Source organism: Somniosus microcephalus, unplaced genomic scaffold (assembly GCF_052327205.1).
Source record: "Somniosus microcephalus isolate GS21.2 unplaced genomic scaffold, FLI_Smic_1.0 unresolved_chr1, whole genome shotgun sequence".
NCBI classification, from domain to species: Eukaryota; Metazoa; Chordata; class Chondrichthyes; order Squaliformes; family Somniosidae; genus Somniosus; species Somniosus microcephalus.
The window spans coordinates 170,342,203-170,361,785 of NW_028225179.1; the positions used below are offsets into that span (position 1 = coordinate 170,342,203).

Sequence of the window (19,583 nt, forward strand, 5' to 3'; positions counted from 1 at the left end):
ATCCCGATACACTGTGAAACCCCATACACACCTGGCAGGATCCTGATACACTGTGAAACCCCATACACACCTGGCAGGATCCTGATACACTGTGAAACCCCATACACACCTGGCAGGATCCTGATACACTGTGAAACCCCATACACACCTGGCAGGATCCTGATACACTGAAACCCCATACACACCTGGCAGGATCCTGATACACTGTGAAACCCCACACACACCTGGCAGGATCCTGATACACTGTGAAACCCCATACACACCTGGCAGGATCCCGATACACTGTGAAACCCCATACACACCTGGCAGGATCCTGATACACTGTGAAACCCCATACACACCTGGCAGGATCCTGATACACTGTGAAACCCCATACACACCTGGCAGGATCCTGATACACTGTGAAACCCCATACACACCTGGCAGGATCCTGATACACTGTGAAACCCCATACACACCTGGCAGGATCCTGATACACCGTGAAACCCCATACACACCTGGCAGGATCCTGATACACTGTGAAACCCCATACACACCTGGCAGGATCCTGATACACTGTGAAACCCCATACACACCTGGCAGGATCCTGATACACTGTGAAACCCCATACACACCTGGCAGGATCCTGATACACTGTGAAACCCCATACACACCTGGCAGGATCCTGATACACTGTGAAACCCCATACACACCTGGCAGGATCCTGATACACTGTGAAACCCCATACACACCTGGCAGGATCCTGATACACTGTGAAACCCCATACACACCTGGCAGGATCCTGATACACTGTGAAACCCCATACACACCTGGCAGGATCCTGATACACTGTGAAACCCCATACACACCTGGCAGGATCCTGATACACTGTGAAACCCCATACACACCTGGCAGGATCCTGATACACTGTGAAACCCCATACACACCTGGCAGGATCCTGATACACTGTGAAACCCCATACACACCTGGCAGGATCCTGATACACTGTGAAACCCCATACACACCTGGCAGGATCCTGATACACTGTGAAACCCCATACACACCTGGCAGGATCCTGATACACTGTGAAACCCCATACACACCTGGCAGGATCCTGATACACTGTGAAACCCCATACACACCTGGCAGGATCCTGATACACTGTGAAACCCCATACACACCTGGCAGGATCCTGATACACTGTGAAACCCCATACACACCTGGCAGGATCCTGATACACTGTGAAACCCCATACACACCTGGCAGGATCCTGATACACTGTGAAACCCCAGACACACCTGGCAGGATCCTGATACACTGAAACCCCATACACACCTGGCAGGATCCTGATACACTGTGAAACCCCACACACACCTGGCAGGATCCTGATACACTGGGAAACCCCATACACACCTGGCAGGATCCTGATACACTGTGAAACCCCATACACACCTGGCAGAATCCTGATACACTGTGAAACCCCATACACACCTGGCAGGATCCTGATACACTGTGAAACCCCATACACACCTGGCAGGATCCTGATACACTGTGAAACCCCATACACACCTGGCAGGATCCTGATACACTGTGAAACCCCAGACACACCTGGCAGGATCCTGATACACTGTGAAACCCCATACACACCTGGCAGGATCTTGATACACTGTGAAACCCCAGACACACCTGGCAGGATCCTGATACACTGTGAAACCCCATACACACCTGGCAGGATCCTGATACACTGTGAAACCCCATACACACCTGGCAGGATCCTGATACACTGTGAAACCCCATACACACCTGGCAGGATCCTGATACACTGTGAAACCCCATACACACCTGGCAGGATCCTGATACACTGTGAAACCCCATACACACCTGGCAGGATCCTGATACACTGTGAAACCCCAGACACACCTGGCAGGATCCTGATACACTGTGAAACCCCATACACACCTGGCAGGATCCTGATACACTGTGAAACCCCATACACACCTGGCAGGATCCCGATACACTGTGAAACCCCATACACACCTGGCAGGATCCTGATACACTGTGAAACCCCATACACACCTGGCAGGATCCTGATACACTGTGAAACTCCATACACACCTGGCAGGATCCTGATACACTGTGAAACTCCATACACACCTGGCAGGATCCTGATACACTGTGAAACCCCATACACACCTGGCAGGATCCCGATACACTGTGAAACCCCATACACACCTGGCAGGATCCTGATACACTGTGAAACCCCATACACACCTGGCAGGATCCTGATACACTGTGAAACCCCATACACACCTGGCAGGATCCCGATACACTGTGAAACCCCATACACACCTGGCAGGATCCTGATACACTGTGAAACCCCATACACACCTGGCAGGATCCTGATACACTGTGAAACCCCATACACACCTGGCAGGATCCTGATACACTGTGAAACCCCATACACACCTGGCAGGATCCTGATACACTGAAACCCCATACACACCTGGCAGGATCCTGATACACTGTGAAACCCCACACACACCTGGCAGGATCCTGATACACTGTGAAACCCCATACACACCTGGCAGGATCCCGATACACTGTGAAACCCCATACACACCTGGCAGGATCCTGATACACTGTGAAACCCCATACACACCTGGCAGGATCCTGATACACTGTGAAACCCCATACACACCTGGCAGGATCCTGATACACTGTGAAACCCCATACACACCTGGCAGGATCCTGATACACTGTGAAACCCCATACACACCTGGCAGGATCCTGATACACCGTGAAACCCCATACACACCTGGCAGGATCCTGATACACTGTGAAACCCCATACACACCTGGCAGGATCCTGATACACTGTGAAACCCCATACACACCTGGCAGGATCCTGATACACTGTGAAACCCCATACACACCTGGCAGGATCCTGATACACTGTGAAACCCCATACACACCTGGCAGGATCCTGATACACTGTGAAACCCCATACACACCTGGCAGGATCCTGATACACTGTGAAACCCCATACACACCTGGCAGGATCCTGATACACTGTGAAACCCCATACACACCTGGCAGGATCCTGATACACTGTGAAACCCCATACACACCTGGCAGGATCCTGATACACTGTGAAACCCCATACACACCTGGCAGGATCCTGATACACTGTGAAACCCCATACACACCTGGCAGGATCCTGATACACTGTGAAACCCCATACACACCTGGCAGGATCCTGATACACTGTGAAACCCCATACACACCTGGCAGGATCCTGATACACTGTGAAACCCCATACACACCTGGCAGGATCCTGATACACTGTGAAACCCCATACACACCTGGCAGGATCCTGATACACTGTGAAACCCCATACACACCTGGCAGGATCCTGATACACTGTGAAACCCCATACACACCTGGCAGGATCCTGATACACTGTGAAACCCCATACACACCTGGCAGGATCCTGATACACTGTGAAACCCCATACACACCTGGCAGGATCCTGATACACTGTGAAACCCCATACACACCTGGCAGGATCCTGATACACTGTGAAACCCCAGACACACCTGGCAGGATCCTGATACACTGAAACCCCATACACACCTGGCAGGATCCTGATACACTGTGAAACCCCACACACACCTGGCAGGATCCTGATACACTGGGAAACCCCATACACACCTGGCAGGATCCTGATACACTGTGAAACCCCATACACACCTGGCAGAATCCTGATACACTGTGAAACCCCATACACACCTGGCAGGATCCTGATACACTGTGAAACCCCATACACACCTGGCAGGATCCTGATACACTGTGAAACCCCATACACACCTGGCAGGATCCTGATACACTGTGAAACCCCAGACACACCTGGCAGGATCCTGATACACTGTGAAACCCCATACACACCTGGCAGGATCTTGATACACTGTGAAACCCCAGACACACCTGGCAGGATCCTGATACACTGTGAAACCCCATACACACCTGGCAGGATCCTGATACACTGTGAAACCCCATACACACCTGGCAGGATCCTGATACACTGTGAAACCCCATACACACCTGACAGGATCCTGATACACTGTGAAACCCCATACACACCTGGCAGGATCCTGATACACTGCGGAACCCCATACACACCTGGCAGGATCCTGATACACTGGGAAATTCTATGCACCGAACATTTACAGCTGTTCACACAATAGAACATTAATCCTTGGAGGAATGTGAGGTAAAGACAATGGCCCAGTTATCTGCATGCAGGAAAACCCTGAACTTGCAATCTGGCAATATTTTGCTCGACAGATCGTACCCATCTGTTAGAAATGGACATTTGTTGGCATAGAGTTGGGCTAGTTGCCCAGCGAATACCCACAAAACTCTTATGGCTGGTAAAAGCAGGCCTAGGATCTGCTTTTAACAGCGTAATGGATTAAATAAATATTGGCCTGGAAGTTGTGGTTGGAGGCTTGCCGCAGACAAAATCCTTAGAACCAGAAGAAAACTAGGCACCTACCTGGTGCTACCAGAGCTTGAGACTCTTCCAGTCATGGGCCTGCATGTGTAGGCCTGCGTAATGGCCCCAGTATCCCAGGGGGCATGCGGTTCACTGGCACCCCTGGGATCACGTGGGACAGTTCAACTAGTCACAAAGGGGATTCCTAAGATGCTCACGGGGATTCATTTATATACGGAATCGCCAAATCCACAATAGGATTCCGCTTAAAAAAATAACATTTTTCACAACATTGAAATAAAAAAACCATCTCATGTTCAAGAATTAATTAAAATACAATTTAATTAAACATTTTGAAAAATAAATGTAAACATTTTTAAAGGGGCCAAAAATAACCCAAACTAATTTTAAATGTAAGGGAATGTTTAAATCATTTAAAAATATATTTTAATAGCTTTGCTTTTTAAAAATTTGTTTATGGAATGTGGGTGTTGCTGGCAAGGCCTGCATGTATTGCCCATCCCTAATTACCCTTGAGAAGGTGGCGGTGAGCCCCCTTCTTGAACCGCTGCAGTCCGTGTGGTGAAGGTACTCCCACAGTGCTGTTAGAAATGGAGTAGCAGGATTTTGACCCAGCGACGATGAAGGATCGGCGATATACTTCCCAAGTCAGGATGGTGTGTGACTTGGAGGGAACTTGGAGGTGGTGGTGTTCCCATGCTCCTGCTGCCTTTGTCCTTCTAGGTGGATGAGGTCACGGGTTTGGGAGGTGCTGCCGAAGAAGCCTTAGCGAGTTGCTGCAGTGCATCTTGTAGATGGTACACACTGCAGCCATGGTACGCCGGTGGTGGAGGGAGTGAATGTTTAATGTGGTGGATGGGGTGCCAATCAAGGGGGCTGCCTTGTCGTATCGAGCTTCTTGAGTGTTGTTGGAGCTGTACTCATCCAGTCAAGTGCAGAGTATTCCATCACAATCCTGACTTGTAAGTGGTGGAAAGGCTTTGGGGAGTCAGGAGCAGAGACACTCACTGCAGAATACCTAGCCTCTGACCTGCTCTTGTTGCCCCAGTATTTATGTGGCTTGTCCAGTTAAGTTCCTGATTGATGGTGGTGGATTCGGTGATGGTAATAGAAACTTAGAAACATAGAAGATAGGAGCAGGAGTAGGCCATTCGGCCCTTCGAGCCTGCTCCACCATTCAATGAGATCATGGCTGATCATCCAAATTCAGTACCCTGTCCCTGCCTTCTCCCCATATCCCTTGATCCCTTTAGCCTTAAGAAATATATCCAACTCCTTCTTGAATATATTTAATGAATTGGCCTCCACCGCCCTCTGTGGCAGAGAATTCCACAGGTTCAGCACTCTCTGGGTGAAGAAATTCCTCCTCATTTCAGTCCTAAATGGTTTTCGGATAAAGGATAGTCTACCTGTATTACATCCAATTCCCTCGTCCAGACCATTGATATATATTGTGAACAGCTGGGGTCCTAGGACCGATCCCTGCGGTACCCCACTAGTCACTGCCTGCCACTCGGAAAACAACCCGTTTATTCCAACTCTTTGCTTTCTGTCCGCCAACCAGTTCTCTATCCAAGTCAATACCTTGCACCCAATCCCATGTGCCTTAATTTTGCACGCAAATCTCTTATGCGGGACCTTATCGAAAGCCTTCTGAAAGTCCAAATACACCACACCCACTGATTCTCCCTTATCTATTTTACCAGTTACATCCTCAAAAAAATTCCAGTAGCTTAGTCAAGCATGATTTACCTTTTGTAAATCCATGTTGACTTTGTCCGATCCTGTCACTGCTTTCCAAGTGCTCTGCTATTACATCTTTTATAATGGACTCTAGCATTTTCCCCACTACCGATGTCAGGCTTACCGGTCTATAATTCCCCGCTTTTTCTCTACCATGCCGTTGAATGTCAAGTGGCGGTGGTTAGACTCCCGCTTGTTGGAGATAATCATTGCCTCGCAGTTGTGTGGTGCAAATGTTACCTGCCACTTATCAGCCCAAGCCTGAACGTCGTCCAGGACTTGCTGCATGCGGGCATGGACTGCTTCATTATCTGAGGAGTTGAGTGGCGCTGAACACTGTGCAGTCAGAAGCGAATACCCCCATTTCTGACATTATGTTGGAGGGAAGGTCATTGATGAAGCCGCTGAAGATGGTTGGGCCTAGGACACTGCCCTGAGGAACTCCTGCAGCGATGTCCTCCCAGAATGGGAGGAAAAAGAGGGGTAGAGCTATAGTAATAGGGGATTCAATTGTAAGGGGAATAGATAGGCGTTTCTGTGGCCGCAAACGAGACTCCAGGATGGTGTGTTGCCTCCCTGGTGCAAGGGTCAGGGATGTCTCCGAGCGACTCCAGAACATCTTGAAAGGGGAGGGTGAACAGCCAGTTGTCGTGGTGCATATAGGCACCAACGATATAGGTAAAAAGCGGGATGAGGTCCTAAAAGCGGAGTATAGGGAGTTAGGAGATAAATTAAAAAACAGGACCTCAAAGGTAGTAATCTCAGGATTGCTACCAGTGCCACGTGTTAGTCAGAGTAGAAATAGAAGGATACTTCAGATGAATACGTGGCTAGAGGAATGGTGCCAGGGGGAGGGATTCAAGTTCCTGGGACATTGGAACCGGTTCTGGGGGAGGTGGGACCAGTTCAAACCGGATGGTTTGCACCTGGGCAGGGCTGGAACCAATGTCCTAGGGGGAGTGTTTGCTAGTGCTGTCGGGGAGGGTTTAAACTAAAATGGCAGGGGGTTGGGAACCTGAGCAGGGAGACAGAGGAAAGGGAAACAAGGATAAAAGCAAAAGATAGGAAGGAGAAAAACACAAGTGGCAGTCAGAGAAATCAACGGTTTAAATCAAACATGGCCACAGTAAATAATAAATTAATAGGTCTAAGAGCGTTAAAAAAACAAGCCTGAAGGCTTTGTGTCTTAATGCGAGGAGCATTTGTAATAAGGTGGATGAATTGGCTGCGCAAATAGAAGTAAACAAATATGATTTGGTTGGGATTACGGAAACGTGGCTCAAGGAAGGCCAGGACTGGGAACTCAACATCCAGGGGTATTCGATATTCAGGAAAGATAGGCAAAAAGGAAAGGGAGGTGGGCTAGCATTACTGGTTAAAGAAGGGATTAACACAATTGTAATGAAGGATATTAGCTCTGATGAGGTGGAATCTGTATGGGTAGAATTGAGAAATACTGAGGGGAAAAAAACGTTCGTGGGAGTGGTTTATAGACCTCCAAACAGTAAGGCGGAGGTTGGGGATGGCATTAAAAGAGAAATTAAAGAAGCGTGCAATAAGGGCACAGCAGTCATCATGGGTGACTTTAATCTACATATAGATTGGGCCAACCAAATGAGTAACAATACTGTGGAGGAGGAATTCCTGGAGTGTTTATGGGATGGTTTCCTGGACCAATATGTCGAGGAACCAACCAGAGATCAGGCCATCTTAGACTGGGTATTATGTAACGAGAAAGGATTAATTAGCAATCTTGTTGTAAGAGGCCCCTTGGGTCGGAGCGATCATAATATGATCGAATTCTTCATTAAGATGGAGAATGAAGTAGTTGACTCGGAGACTAAGGTCCTCAATTTAAATAAAGGAAACTATGATGGTCTGAGGAGCGAGTTGGGTAGGATAGATTGGGGAATGGCACTCAAAGGTTTGACGGTGGATAGGCAATGGCAAACATTCAAAGACCGAATGGATGAACTACAGAATTTGTTCATCCCAGTTTGGCATAAAAATAAAACAAAAAATGTGACCCAACCGTGGCTAACAAGGGAAATTAGGGATAGCATAAGGTCCAAGGAGAGGGCATATAAATTGGCCAGAAAAAGCAATAATCCTGAGGATTGGGAGCAGTTTAGGATTCAACAAAGGAGGACAAAGGGATTAATTAAGAAAGGGAAAATAGAATATGAGAGTAAGCTTGCAGAGAACATAAAAACTGACTTTAAAAGCTTTTATAGATATGTGAAGAGAAAAAGATTGGTGAAGTCAAGCGTAGGTCCCTTGCAGTCAGAATCGGGGGAATTTATAATGGGGAACAAAGAAATGGCAGACCAACTAAATACATATTTTGGTTCTGTCTTCACAAAGGAGGACACAAATAACCTCCCAGAGATGTCGGGGAACATAGGGTCTGATGAAAGGGTGGAACTGAAAGAAATCAGTATTTGTAGGGAAATGGCGTTGGGAAAATTGATGGGACTGAAGGCCAATAAAACCCCAGGGCCTGATAATCTACATCCCAGGGTACTTAAGGAAGTGGCCCTAGAAATAGTAGATGCATTGCTGGTCATCTTCCAGAACTCGATAGACTCTGGAACGGTACCCATGCATTGGCGGGTAGCTAATGTTACCCCACTATTCAAAAAAGGTGGTAGAGAAAAGGCGGGGAATTATAAACTGGTAAGCTTGACATCGGTAGTGGGGAAAATGCTAGAGTCGATTATAAAAGATGTAATAGCAGAGCACTTGGAAAGCAGTGACTGGATCGGACAAAGTCAACATGGATTTACAAAAGGTAAATCATGCTTGACTAATCTACTGGAATTTTTTGAGGATGCAACTGGTATAATAGATAAGGGAGAACCAGTGGATGTGGTGTATTTGGACTTTCAGAAGGCTTTCGATAAGGTCCTGCATAAGAGATTAGCGTGCAAAATTAAGGCACATGGGATTGGGTGCAAGGTATTGACTTGGATAGAGAACTGGTTGGCGGACAGAAAGCAAAGAGTTGGAATAAACGGGTTGTTTTCCGAGTGGCAGGCAGTGATTAGTGGGGTACCGCAAGGATCGGTCCTAGGACCCCAGCTGTCACAATATATATTAATGATCTGGACGAGGGAATTGGATGTAATATCTCCAAATTTGCAGACAACACAAAGCTGGGGGGGAGGGTATGCTGTGAGGAGGATGTCGTGAAACTCCAGCACGATTTGGACAGGTTGGGTGATTGGGCAGAAACATGGCAAATGCACTATAATGTGGATAAATGTGAGGTTATCCACTTTGGTGGCAAAAACAGGAAGGCAGATTATTATTTGAATGATAATAGATTGGGAGAAGGGGAAGTACAAAGAGACCTGGGTGTTCTTGTACACCAGTCGCTGAAGGTAAGCATGCAGGTGCAGCAGGCGGTTAAGAAGGCAAATGGTATGTTGGCCTTCGTAGCAAGAGGGTTCGAGTACAAGAACAAGGATGTCTTGCTGCAGTTGTACAGGGCCTTGGTGAGACCACACCTTGAGTATTGTGTGCAGTTTTGGTCGCCTTACCTGAGGAAGGACGTTCTTGCCATGGAAGGAGTGCAGCGAAGATTCACCAGGCTGATACCTGGGATGGCAGGAATGACGTATGAGGAGAGATTGTGTCGATTGGGCTTATACTCACTGGAGTTTAGAAGATTGAGAGGGGATCTCATCGAAACTTATAAAATTCTGTCAGGCCTGGACAGACTAGATACAGGAAGGATGTTTCTGATGGCCGGGAGTCCAGAACCAGGGGTCACAGTCTAAGGATAAGGGGTAAGCCATTTAGGACTGAGATGAGGAATTTCTTCACCCAGAGAGTGGTGAACCTGTGGAATTCTCTGCCACAGAGGGCGGTGGAGGCCAGTTCATTAAGTATATTCAAGAAAGAGTTGGATATATTTCTTAAGGCTAAAGGGATCAAGGGATATGGGGAGAAGGCAGGGACCGGGTACTGAATTTGGATGATCAGCCATGATCTCATTGAATGTCGGAGCAGGCTCGAAGGGCCGAATGGCCTACTCCTGCTCCTATCTTCTATGTATCTATGTCCTGGGGCTGTGATGATTGACCTTCAATCACCACAACCATCTTCCTTTGTGCTAGGCATAAGAACAAAAGAAATAGGAACAGGAGTAGGCCATTCGGCCCTTCAAGCCTGTTCCGCCATTTAATGAGATCATGGCTGATCTTCTGCCTCAACTCCATTCACCGGCCCTATCGCCATATCCCTTGATGCCCTTACTAGTCAGAAATCTATCGACTTCTGTTTTGAATATACCCAATGACTGAGCCTCCACAGCCCTCTGGGGTAGAGAATTCCAAAGATTCACCACCCTCTGTGTGAAGAAATTTCTTCTCATCAGTCCTGAAGGTCCTACCCTTTATCCTGAGGCTGTGGCCCCTGGTTCTAGACACCCCAGCCAAGGGAAACATTCTCCCAGCATCCACCCTATCAAGCCCTGTAATAATTTTGTATGCTTCAATGAGATCCCCTCTCATTCTTCTGAATTCAAGAGAATACAGGTCTAGTTTACTCAATCTCTTCTCATACGACAGTCCCGCCATCCCAGGAATCAATCTCGTGAACCTTCGTTGCACTCCCTCTATGGCAAGTATATCCTTCCTTAGGTAAGGAGACCAACATTATACACAGTACTCCAGGTGTGGTCTCACCAAGGCCCTATATAATTGGAGTAAGACTTCTTTACTCCTGTACTCACATTCTCTTGTAATGAAGGCCAGCATACCATTTGCCTTCCTAATGGCTTGCTGCACCTGCACTCACTTTCAGTGACTCATAAACAAGGACACCCAGGTCCCTTTGAGCATCTGATTCCCCAATCTTTCACCATTTAGGAAATACTCTGCCTTTCTGTTTTTTCTACCAAAGTGGATAACTTCACATTTATCCACAATATATCCCATCTGCCATGTTCTCGCCCACTCATTGAGCCTGTCGCGATCCCCTTGAAGCCTCTTCACAACGGACACTGTCACCTAGCTTTGTATCATCAGCAAATTTGGAAATGTTACATTTAGTCCCCTCATCCAAATCATTGATCTAGATTGTGTATAGCTGGGGCCCAAGCACCGATCCTTGCGGTACCCCACTAGTCACAGCCTGCCATCCTGAAAAAGACACGTTTATCCCTACTCTTTGTTTCCTGTCAACCAATTCTCAATCCATGCTAGTATAGTACCCCAATTCCATGTGCCCTAATTTTGTTCACCAACCTCTTGTGTGGGACCTTATCGAAGGCCTTCTGAAAACCCAAATACACCACATCTACCGGTTCCCCTTTGTCTACTCCACTAGTTACATCCTCAAAGATGACAACCAATGCGTCCACTATCCCAATGGTCACCTCTTTCAAAACCCTATGATGTAGGTCATCCGGTCCTTGAGATTTATTGACTTTTAGTCCCATTAATTTTGCTAGTACTGTTTTTTACTAATTTTTTTAAGTTCCTCATTCTCGCCACACCCTTGGTTTTCTCGTATTTCTGGGAGGTTTTTTGTGTCCTCCTCCGTGAAGACAGAAACGAAGTATTTATTTAATTTCTCTGCCATTTCCTCATTCCCCATTATAAATTCTCCCGTCTCTGAATGTAAAGGACCTACATTTACCTTCGCCAGTCTTTTCCTTTTCATATACCTATAGAAGCTTTTACAATCCGTTTTTATATTTTTTGCTAGTTTGTGCTCATATTCCATTTTTCCCTTTATCAATTTCTTGGTCCCCCTTTGCTGATTTCTAAAAGGATCCCAATCCTCAGGCTGACCGCTTTTCCTGGCAACTTTATAAGCTTCCTCCTTTGATTTAATACTAGCTTTAATTTCTTTTGTTAGCCATGGTTGGATCAGTTTTCCTTTTGGGTTTTTATGCCCTAGAGGAATATATATTTGTTGCAAATTATGCAGCATTTCCTTGAATGTTAGCCATTGTATGTCCACCTTCATACCTTTTAGTGTAGTCTCCCAATCTACCATGGCCAACCTGTCCCTCATACCCTTGTAGTTTCCTCTGTTTAGATTGAAGACCTTAGTTTCAGATTGGACTACATCACTCTCAAACTTAATGTAAAATTCAATCATATTAGAGTCATCGAGTAATACAGCACAGAAAGAGGCCCTTCGGCCCATCGTGTCCGCGCCGGCCATCAAGCCCCGTCTATTCTAATCCCATTTTCCAGCACTTGGTCCGTAGCCTTGTAAGCTATGGCGTTTCAAGTCCTCATCTAAGTGCTTCTTGAATGTTGTGAGGGTTCCTGCTGCTACCACCCTTTCAGGCAGTGAGTCCCAGATTCCAACCACCCTTTGGGTGAAAAAGTTTTTCCTCAAATTCTCTCTAAACCTCCTGCCCCTTACCTTTTAAACTATGCCCCCTGGTTATTGACCCCTCTACTAAGGGGAAAAGTTCCTTTCTATCTACCCTATCATAGAAACTAGGAGCAGGAGTAGGCCATTCGGCCCTTCGAGCCTGCTCCGCCATTCAACGAGATCATGGCTGATCATCCAAACCCTAGCACCCGGTCCCTACACCGACAGCCATCCCACCCAAGCCCTATCCCCGTAACCCCGTAACCCCATATCAATGCCCCTCATAATTTTGTACACCTCAATCAGGTCCCCCCTCAGCCTTCTCTGCTCTAAGGAAAACAACCCCAGCCTGTCCAGTCTCTCTTCATAGCTGAAGCGCTCCAGCCCAGGTAACACCCTGGTGAATCTCCTCTGCACCCTCTCCAATGCAATTACATCCTTCCTATAGTGTGGCAACCAGAACTGCACACAGTATTCCAGCTGTGGCCTAACTAGCGTTTTGTACAGCAGCAGCTCCATCATAACCTCCCTGCTCTTGCCTTCATTAGCCGAGGCATAGAATATAAGTATCCCATATGCCTTTTTAACCACCCTATCTAGCTGTCCTGCTGCCTTCAGGGATCTATGTACATGCACACCACGATCCCTCTGATCCTCTGTCCTTCCTAGGGTCCTACCATTCATTGTTTATTCCCTTGCCTTGTTGGTCCTCCCAAAATGCATCACCTCACACTTTTCAGGGTTAAATTCCATTTGCCATTGTTCTGCCCATCTCACCAACCCATCTATATCGTCCTGTAGCCTGAGGCTTCCCTCCTCGCTATTTACCACTCCACCAATTTTCGTGTCATCTGCGAACTTACTGATCATACCTCCTACATTCATATCTAAATCATTAATGTACACTACAAACAGCAAAGGACCCAGCACCAATCCCTGCAGTACACCACTGGACACAGGCTTCCAGTCACAAAAACAACCTTCAACCATCACCCTCTGCCTCCTGCCACTAAGCCAATTTTGGATCCAATGTGCCAAATTGCCCTGTATTCCATGGGCTCTTACCTTCTTGACCAGTCTCCCATGCAGGACTTTGTCAAAAGCCTTACTGAAGTCCATGTAGACTACATCAACTGCACTACCCTCATCCACACACCTAGTCACCCCCTCGGAAAATTCAATCAAATTGGTCAGACATAATCTCCCCTGACAAAGCCATGCTGACTATCCTTGATTAATCCTTGCCTCTCCAAGTGGAGACTAATTCTGTCCCTCAGAATTTTTTCCAATAATTTCCCTACCACTGATGTTAGGCTCACTGGCCTGTAATTCCCTGGTTTATCCCTAATACCCTTCTTGAATAATGGTACTATGTTAGCTGTCCTCCAGTTCTCTGGCACCTCCCCTGTGGCCAGAGAGGTTCTGAAAATTTGTCAGAGTCCCTGCAATCTCCTCCCTTGCCTCACACAGCAGCCTGGGATACATCTCGTCTGGCCTGGGGATTTATCCACTTTTAAGCCCGCTAAAACCGCTAGTACCTCCTCCCTCTCAATACTAATTTGTTCAAGTATATCACAGTCCTGATTTCTATGCCTACATCGTCCTTCTCCATAGTGAACACAGATGCAAAATATTAATTTAAAACCTCACCTACATCTTTCGGCTCTACACACAGATTGCCACTTTGGTTCCTAAAGGGCCCTACTCTTTCCTCTTGCCCTTAATATACTTATAAAACACCTTTGGTATTTTCCTTTTATTTTGCCTGCCGGTGTTTTTTCATGCCCCCTCTTCGCTCTCTTAATTTTTTAAATACCCTGCTGCACTTTCTATACTCCTCTAGGGCTTCCACTGTTTTTAGTCCTTTGGATCTGCCAAAAGCCTCCCTTTTTTTCCTAATCCATTCTTGTATATCCCTTGACATCCAGGATTCCCTGGGCTTGTTGGTCCCACCCTTGACCTTTACGGGAACATGTTGGCGTTGTATTCTCTCTATTTCCTTTCTGAGAAACTCCCACTGCTCTGATGTGGATTTTCCTATAAGTAGCTGATCCCAGTCCACTTTGGCCAGATCCTGCCTTATCATATTAAAATCAGCCTTCCCCCAATTTGGAACCTTTATTTCCATCTGTCTTTGTCCTGTTTCACGACTACCTTTAAATCTCACCGAATTATGGTCACTGTCACCAAAATGCTCTCCTACTGACACTTCTACCACTTGCTCGGCTACATTCCCCAGAATTAGGTCCAGTACCACCCCCTCTCTTGTAGGACTTTCTACATGCTGGCTCAAAAAGCTCTCCTGGATGCACTTTAAGAATTCTGCACCCTCTAAGCCTTTCACACTCTGACCATCCCAGTTAATAATGGGGAAGTTGAAATCCCCTATTATTACACTATTATTTCTACACTTCTCTGAGATTTGCCTACATATCTGTTCCTCTATCTCCTGCTGACTGTTTGAAGGCCTATAGTACACTCCCAGTAAAGCGCTTGCCACCTTTTTGTTTTTAAGTTCTACCCATATTAAGGTCACTTGTCCCTAAAGACCCCTTTACCACAAGATTATTGATCAGCCCTTTCTCATTACACAGTATCAGATCCAGAATAGCCTGTTCCCTGGTTGGTTCCTCCACACACTGATCCAGGAAACCATCTCGCATGCATTCCAAGAATTCGTCCTCCACACCATTAGTGGTAATTTGATTTGCCCAGTCAATATGTAGATTAAAGTCCCCTATGATTACAGTATTGCCCTTGATTGATACTGTGCCCTACATTACCAGTACTGTTTGGTGGCCTGCACACAACTCCCACCAATATTTTCCGCCCTTTGCTGTTTCTTAGCTCCACCCAATCTGAATCCAGTTCTACATCACGATCTGCCGAGCCAAGATCTTTAATCTCCACCGTACCGATCTCATCCCTTATTAACAGTGCTACACCACCTCCTTTTCCTTTTTGTCTGTCCTTCCTAAATGTTGAGTACCCTGGAACATTCAGTTCCCAGCTTTGGTTACCCTGCAACCATGTCTCTGTAATGGCAATTACATCATACCCATTTACTTCTATTAGTGCCATTAATTCATCCACCTTGTTGCGAATGCTACGTGCATTTAGATAAAGTGCCTTCAACTTTGCCTGTTTAATATTTTTCTGCACTTTGACCCTCTTTACCCTTGACCTTTGCTCCTGCTCCCTACTAGTTTTGCTGACTACTTTTCTAACTTGTACTTCCAGCTTTGTTTCTCTCCGTTCTGGGCCCACACTTAGGTTCCCAGCCCCCTGACAAACTAGTTTAAATCCTTCCCAACAGCACCAGCAAACCCCCCTGCGAGGATATTGGTCCCGGTTCTGCTGAGGTGTAATCCGTCCTGCTTGTAGAGGTCCCACCTTCCCCAGAATCGGTCCCAATGCCTCAGGAATTTAAATCCCTCCCTCCTACACCATCTCTCCAGCCACGCATTCATCTGGTCTATTCTCCTGTTTCTGCTCTCGCTAGCACGTGGCACTGAGAGTAACCCTGAGATTACTACCTTTGAGGTCCTGCTTTTTAATCTATTTCCTAGCTCCCTATATTCTGCTTGCAGGACCTCGTCCCTCTTTCTATCTATGTCGTTGGTACCGATTTGGACCACGACCTCTACCTGTTCACCCTCCCCCTTCAGAATACCCTGCAGCCGTTCAGTGACATCCTTGACCCTGGCACCAGGGAGGCAACATACCATCCTGGAGTCACATCTGCGGCCACAGAAACGTCTATCTGTTCCCCTTACGATAGAATCCTCTATCACTATTGCTCTCCCACTCTTTTTCCTCCCCTCCTGTGCAGCTGAGCCACTCATATTGCCACGGACTTGGCTCTTGCTGCATTCCCCTGAGAAACCATCTCCCCCAGCAGTATCCAAAACGGAAAATCTGCTGGAGAGTGAGATGGACCCAGGGGACTCCTGCAATACCTTACTAGTTCTTTTACTCTGCCTGGCGGTCACCCATTCCCTTTCTGCCTATGCACTCTACTTGCGGTGTGATCACCTCGTTAAACATGCTATCCACGTAGGTCTCATCCCCGCGGATGCTCCACAGTGACTCCAGCCGCAGTTCCAGATCCGAAACGCGGAACAGCTAGTGGAGAGTTTCAGCCCCCCCCTGATATGCATTGACTTCAGTTTTACTAGGGCTCCTTGATGCCACACTCGGTCAAATGCTGCCTTGATGTCAAGGGCAGTCATTCTCACCTCCCCTCTGGTATTCAGCTCCTTTGTCCATGTTTGGACCAAGGCTGCTATGAGGTTGGGAGCCGAGTGGTCTTGGCAGAACCCAAACTGGGCATTGGTGAGCAGGTTATTGGTGAGTAAGTGCTGTTGATAGCACTGTCGATGAGACCTTCCATCACTTTGCTGATGATTGAGAGTAGACTGATGGGGTGGCTAGTTCTGGAGCACAGGTCTTCTGCACGACAGCCGGGATGTTGTCAGGGCCCATAGCCTTTGCTGTATCCAGTGCGCTTTCTTGATATCTGGAGTGAATTGAATAGGCTGAAGACTGGCTTCTGTGATGGTGGGGTCCTCAGGAGGAGGCCGGCCCCAAAGTTCTTGTCACACAAGATTCTCGCGATCACTGTCGAGAACGTTGGGTTTTCCGAACTTTAATTCAGATCAAAATTTTTAAAAATTAGTTTATGGGATAAGGGCGCTGCTGGCAAGGCCTGCATTTATTGCCCATCCCGAGTTGCCCTTGAGAAGATGGTGGTGAACCGCCTTCTTGAACCGCTGCAGTCCGTTTGGTGAAAGCACTCCCACGGTGCTGTTTGGGAGGGAGTTCCAGGAATTTGACCCAGCAATAATAATAATAATAATTCAACTTTATTGTCATTGTACAATGCACAAGTACATGAACAACGAAATGGGATCTTGCAAGCTCCCATGAGTCCAGTACAAATAACATTAAACGTAAATAGCACCGTCCTGGGAGAAGCAAAGCCGCTACGTCTGTGCGCGCCGCCATTCCATTTCCACCATTCCTCCTGTCTGACAATCTTCAGCCCAATGCCCAGGCCTGCTCACCAGCCGCCCCTCCCGTGACCGTCTCACTAACCTCCCCTCCTCGGGGCTCCTTCCGTGACCTTCTGCACCTGGTCTTCCCTGATGGTCACCCCTCCAGGTACTAACCAGGCCTGGCTCTGCTTAGCTGTCAAGCCTTGCCAGTGACCCTGTCCCTAGTCCCAGGAACAGGATGATGAAGGATCGGCGATATACTTCTAAGTCAGGATGGTGTGTGACTTGGAGGGGAACTTGCAGGTGGTGGTGTTCCCATGCGCCTGCTGCCCTTGTCCTTCTAGGTGGAAGAGGTCGCGGGTTTGGGAGGTGCTGCCGAAGAAGCCTTGGCGAGTTGCTACAGTGCATCTTGTAGATGGTACACACTGCAGCCATGGTGCGCCGGTGGTGGAGGGAGTGAATGTTTAAGGTGGTGGATGGGGTGCCGATCAAGCGGGCTGCTTTGTCCTGGATGGTGTCGAGCTTCTTGAGTGTTGTTGGAGCTGCACTCATCCAGGCAAGTGGAGAGTATTCCATCACACTCCTGACTTGTGCCTTGTAGATGGTGGAAAGGCTTTGGGGAGTCAGGAGGTGAGACACTCGCTGCAGAATACCCAGCCTCTGGCCTGCTCTTGTTGCCACAGAATTTATGTGGCTGGTCCAGTTATTTTCAAAATAAATATTTTAATATTTGCCCATCTTTATATCAGGTTTGGTTTTCCCCCTTGAGAGCCCCAAGCTTTGTTTTGCTCTCTCTAACATTTTTAATTATTACAATTTTAACGGCTTGTTCACTTCCTTGTTCGCTGTCTGTGAGAAGTTAATGGGGATTCCCTTTTGTGAACTGCTGTGACCTCAACAGTCTGTCTAAGCAGCCAATCTAAAGTCAGAATTCTCACAGTGAACAAGGAAGTCAACAAGCCCTTAAAATTATAACATTTAAAAATGTTAGAGAGCAAAACAAAGCTAGGGGGAAAACCAAACCTGATATAAAGATCAGCAAACATTAAAATATTTCTTTTGAAAATCTTCTTAAAACAAATATTTCTATTAAAATGGAGAAATTTCACACTGCGCAAAAGTAAAATTAGTTTCCAGACCCTTAACAGTTGTTTACTAGTAATAACGCTTTAATTCCCCAGTTTCAGCAATTCCTTTCTATCTAACGTTTTGTGAGGAATTGGACAGCGTACATACTGTGGAAGAGCTGAAGTTCTCTTCAGTTTCCCTGATCTGGTATTGACACTGATTGCGGGCTCTGTGGGGGCAGGTGGTGGGGGGCGCACAGTGCAGCTAGTTCCGGAGTTGTCATTGACAAGACCACAACTTCAGGATTTTCGCATGCACCTGCTCATGTGCCAAAATCCCGAAGTTGCCGTCAGCTCAAAGGCGGAATCTTGGCGAATGCTGTCAGTTCACCGTCATTCTGACTGCAAATTCTGGGTTCACAATTTCTGAAACTCAATATAACAGGATATGATTTCAAAAGGCCTTCGATAAGGAACCCCATAATAGACTGATGAACAAGGTCAGGGAATGCAGAGTCAGGGGACAAGTAGCAGAATGGATTGCTGGCTGGCTTCAGGACAGAAAGCAGAGAGTAGGAGTAAAGGGTAGCTATTCACAGGGGCAGTGGTGCTCCACAGGATCAGTGCTGGGACCACTGCTGTTCACAATTTACATTAACGATTTAGAGTTAGGAATGAAAAACACAATTTCTAAATTTGCAGATGTCACCAAATTGTGGGGGGAGGATAGTCAATACTGAGAAGGACTGCAACAAGTTACAGGAGGCCATTAATAAACTTGCAGAATGGGCATATAATTGGCAGATGAAGTTCAACATATAAAAATGTGAGGTATTACATTTTGGTAGGAAGAATGGGGAGGTCACTTATCACTTGGAGGGTGCGAGTCTAGGTGGGGTAGAGCAACAAAGGGATCTCGGAGCACAAATACACAAATCACTAA

The 19,583-nt window shown here is 47.0% G+C and overlaps 1 protein-coding gene across 1 annotated transcript in view; it reads left to right on the forward strand.

Moving 5' to 3' along the window:
- Positions 1 to 19,583, forward strand: part of LOC147096555 (NACHT, LRR and PYD domains-containing protein 3-like) — a 98,116-nt gene that overhangs the window by 49,940 nt on the left and 28,593 nt on the right. The gene's annotated exons all lie outside the window — the stretch shown is intronic.